Genomic DNA, 4973 nt, shown 5'->3' with positions numbered 1-4973 from the left:
ATCTCAGCATCCGATTTTTTTTCCCTTCTAAATGTAGTTGAGAACTTTCACCTTTTCACTCAAAGGAAGCACTTTATGACTATTCTTTAGCATATCCAAATTGCTAGTATCACTCCTCTTACTCTCTGGGAGTATTATAAAGTAAAATAAGGTCACTTGAACACAAGCACTAGGTATTGCAATAGGCAATCTAAGAATTGATAAAGCTACCAAGTGACTAAGAAGCCAGTAGCATAGCCACTGAAGATACACTGGACACAGGACTGACTCATGTTCTCCGCAAGAAAGAGAAGGATGAAGCCAGATGTCCTTAAACTAGTCTGAATAGGCTCAGCACCTGTGGCTCAAGTGGCTAAGGTGCCAGCCATATACACCTAAGGTGGCGGGTTTGAATCCAGCCTGGACCCGCCAAACAACAATAATGACTGCAACCAGAAAATAGCTGGGCGTTGTGGTGGGTACCTGTGGTCCCAGCTACTTGGGAGGCTGAGGCAGGAACCTCGCTTGAGCCTAGGAGTTGGAGGTTGCTATGAGCAGTGAAGCCATAGCACTCTACCCAGGGGGACAGCTTGAGGCTCTGTCTCAAAAAAAAAAAAAAAAAAAACACCTAGTCTGAATAGCAAACCCTTTAAAACTCATCAATTGTTGGCTTGGCGCCTGTAGCTTAGCAGCTAGGGTACCGGCCACATACACTGGAGCTGGTGGGTTCAAACCCAGCCCAGGCCTATCAAACAACGACAACTACAACCCAAAAATAGCCAGGTGTTGTGCTGGGCGCCTGTAGTCCCAGCTACTTGGGAGGCTGAGGCAAGAGAATTGCTTAAGCCCAAGAGTTGGAGGTTGCTGTGAGCTGTAACGCCACAGCACTCTATCGAAGGGGACATAATAAGACTCTGTCTCAAAAAACAAACAAATAAAAAAACCCAAAAAACTTATGAATTACTTCTGGAATTTTCCGTGTAAAATTTTCAGATGGCAGTTGACCACAGACCACTGACACAGCAAAAAGCAAAATGGCAAATAATGGAATTTTATATAGCAGTTAAGAAACAAAATAATATTTGTCAAAATGGATATACATGTATTTTTATTTTGTGATTTTTTTTTTTTTTTGAGAAAAAGTCTCACTTTGTCGTCCTCAGCAGAGTGCCATGGCATCATAGCTCACAGCAACCTCCAATTCTTAGACTCAAGTGATTCTCTTACCTCAGCCTCCCAAGTAGCTGGGACTATAGACACCCACCACAACATACAGTTATTGTTAAAGACAGAGTTTTGCTCTACCTCAGGCTCATCTCGAATCCCTGAGCTCAAGCAATCCATCCACCTTGGCCTCCCATAGTGCTAGGATCACAGGTGTGAGCACAGCCCTATAGGTATTTTTAAAGCAGTGCTTGGGGGTGGGGAAGGAAGTTGCAGAGGAATGCCTACAATATTATACTATTTACATATAAAGTTTTAAAACATATAAAGTTATATGATATATTGTTTATAGATAAATAAATACTCAGTAAAAAGTTATCTGTGGGAATAACAGACTCCAAAATTCAGGACAGCAGGTGCCTGGGAGAATGGAGAAGAGAATAGGGGAAAGAACAGTAGTAATACTTAGAGGGCTTTAAATAAACCAACACTTTTTTCTTTTTTTTTTCTGAGACAGAGTCTCACTTTGTTGCCCTTCGTACAGTGCCCTGGCATCACAGCTCACAGCAACTTCAAACTCCTGGGCTAAAGCAATTAATTCTCTTGCTTTAGCCTCCCGAGCAGCTGGGACTATAGGCGCCCACCAACAATGCCAGGCTATTTTTAGAGATGAAGTCTCGCTCTGGCTCAGGTTGGTCTCAAGTATGTGAGCTCAGGCAATCTACCCTCCTCCACCTATCAAGAGTGCTAGGATTACAGGTATGAGTCACCACGCCCGGCCCCCAGTACTTTTTTTTGAGACAGAGTCTCAGTTTGTTGCCTTCCATAGAGTGCTATGGCATACTAGTTCACAGCGACTTCAAACACTTGGGCTCAATTCTCTTGCCTCAGTCTTCCCAGTAGCTGGGACTACAGGCCCTGCCGTGGGGCTTGGTTATTTTTATTTTTATTTATTTTTATTTTACAGATTTATTTCCAAAGGATAAAACACTTACACAATTTAAATACAAGTCCAACAGAATTACTCTGTAAAGTCAACAATAATGGCAAAATGTGTTCTTTTTTTTTTTTTTTTTGAGACAGAGCCTCAAGCTGTCCTCTTGGGTAGAGTGCCATGGCATCATCGCTCACAGCAACCTCCAACTCTTGGGCTCAAGTGATTCTCTTGCCTCTGCCTCCCAAGTAGCTGGGACCACAGGCGCCTGCCACAATGCCTGGCTATTTTTTGGTTGCAGCCATCATTGTTGTATGGCAGGCCCGGGCTGTATTCGAACCCACCACCTTGGGTATACATGGCTGGCGCCTTAGCCACTTGAGCCACAGGTGCCGAGCCTGGCAAAATGTGTTCTCACAGACACTCGCCAGTACCATGAGTTTTCTCTCAGCTAAGATGAAGGGTCTGATTTTTTATTCATATATATCCTTCTTATCTGCAATGTAATCTACAATTTCTTGTGGACACAATAACTTTCCTGCATATATATCAAGAATTTCAAACCCAAATTCATCTTCTATGGCCATGATAATTTCTAACTGGTCCAAACTGTCTATGCCCAGGTCTTTCATAAAATGAGAATTTACTGAGAGCTTCTCTGGGTCAATCTTGTCATAGTTTCATGACATAAAGAACATCGTCCTTGATTGCCTCTAATGTCAAAGGGGGAGCATCACTGTACTGGTAGCACAACTGTGTAACTTGACCTGGGACCTTCTTTTTTTATTTTTTTTGAGACAGAGCCTCAAGCTGTCCCCCTGGGTAGAGTGCCGTGGCATTACAGCTCACAGCAACCTCCAACTCCTGGGCTCAAGCGAGTCTCCTGCCTCTGCCTCCCAAGTAGCTGGGACCACAGGCGCCCACCACAACGCCCAGCTATTTTTTGGTTGCAGCCGTCATTGTTGTTTTGGCGGGTCCGGGCTGGGGATTCGAACCTGCCACCTTAGGTGTACGTGGCTGGCGCCTTAGCCGGTTGAGCTATAGGTGCCGAGCTGACCTGGGACCTTCTTGACAGCGAGTATGGCTATGAAGCTCCAGGCCTTGTCCAGCTTGTGCCATGGGGCACAGAACAGTGCTCAGTGGTCGGGCAGGAGCTAGCATGGGGATTGGGGCAGTGGCGTGAAGGCCGCAGGCAGGTGGCAGGCACAGGAGTAAAGGACATGACCCACCATGGCTCTGCTGATCCAGGATCTCCTGGCTATTTTTTTTTAATTTTTTTTAGACACAGAGTCTCACTCTGTGGCCCTCGGTAGAATGCCGTAGTGTCACAGCTCACAGCAACCTCCAGCTCTTAGGCTTAGGTGATTCTCTGGCCTCAGCCTTCCTGAGTAGCTGGGACTTATAGGCACCCGCCACAATGCCTAGCTATTTTTTGCTGCAGTTTGACCAGGGATGGATCCGAACCCACCACTCTCGGTATACGGGGCCAGTGCCCTACTCACTGAGCCACAGGCACTGCCCTCTCCTGGCTATTTTTAGAGGTAAAGTCTCACTCTAGCTCAGGCTGGTCTTGAACTGCTGAGCTCAGGCAATCCACTCACCTTGGCTACCCAGAGTGCTGGGATTATAGGCATGAGCCACCTTGCCTGGCCATAAACTAGTACTTTCAACGTCCTTTAAAGAGTAAAACCAAAACCAATAAACTTAAAGAAAAAGGCACTTCCTAGAAAATTTCAGAACTGCAGAGAAAAAAAAAATCACAAAAATCTTTCAGGAAGGAAAAACAGCTCTTACGAAGGAACGAGAATCAGATTGACAGATTTCTCCTAAGCAACACTGGATACTAGAAGATAAAAACAGCGATATTGTCAAAATTCTGGAGGGAAGTTATTTGAACACTGGAATACTATATTCAATCTAAACCAGCAGTCAGAAGAGAAGGCAAAATAGACATATTTTTGGACATGTGATAACCTGAAGTCTACCATTAGTTGCCTATTTGGAAAAGGATGTACTACAGCAAAAGAATGAATCCAAGAGGGGAAAAGTGGGAATAAAGAACAGGAATGAGCAAACAAACTACTGAAACATACAGTTTCATTTAAATAATTCTTGAAAAACAAAGTAAAAATAAATTAATGGCAAAATGGAACTAAAATACCAAGTAATTAAAATATGACAGATTGAATGTAGAAGTGAGAGGCAGGGTCAGGAAGGAAGCCTGTTAAGATTTTATATTGCAGCTCGGCGCCTGTGGCTCAAGTGGCTAAGGCGCCAGCCACATACACCCAAGGTAGCGGGTTCGAATCCCCAGCCCGGAGTTGGGGCTCGCTTGAGCCCAGGAGTTGGAGGTTGCTGTGAGCTGAGATGCCACAGCACTCTGCCCAGGGGGACAGCTTGAGGCTCCTGTCTCAAAAAAAAAAAAAAAAAAGATTTTATATTGCTTGAGTACATTAAACCCGTTAAAGCAATATACTGTGTTCTGGCACAGCCCTAGAGGAAATGGGGAAAAAAATCTTAATTTCCTTGTTATAAATACATATTGCTTATATTACTAATAATCATAGTTTAAGAAATATGTATGTAATTTGTGGTTTGTTGGGGGTTTTTCTGAGACAGTCTCACTTCGTCATCCTTGGTAGAGTTTACACTGTAACATCGTAGCTCACAGCAACCTCCAACTCTTGGGCTCAAGTGATTCTCTTGCCTCAGCCTCCCTCATAGTTGGAACTACAGGAGCAACCACAATGCCTGGCTATTTTTTGTTGTTGTTGTTTGTTTGTTTGGCAGGCCTGGGCCAAGTTTGAACCCACTACCCCTGAAGCATGTGGCCAACACCCTAACCACTGAACTACTGGTGCCCAGTCATGTTTTTTTTTTTTTTTTTTTTTTAGGA

General features: G+C 44.2%; 1 pseudogene; it reads right to left on the bottom strand.

Annotated features, from left to right (window-relative positions):
• Positions 1-2473: 2473 nt before the first annotated feature.
• LOC111724440 lies at positions 2474-3309 on the bottom strand (annotated as a pseudogene).
• Positions 3310-4973: the final 1664 nt, after the last annotated feature.

The sequence above is a fragment of the Otolemur garnettii genome, unplaced genomic scaffold, assembly GCF_000181295.1.
Source record: "Otolemur garnettii isolate 467f Iridium unplaced genomic scaffold, OtoGar3 scaffold00001, whole genome shotgun sequence".
NCBI classification, from domain to species: domain Eukaryota; kingdom Metazoa; phylum Chordata; class Mammalia; order Primates; family Galagidae; genus Otolemur; species Otolemur garnettii.
The sequence above is the reverse complement of the archived record's forward strand: the minus strand, read 5'-3'. Positions and strand labels throughout refer to the sequence as shown.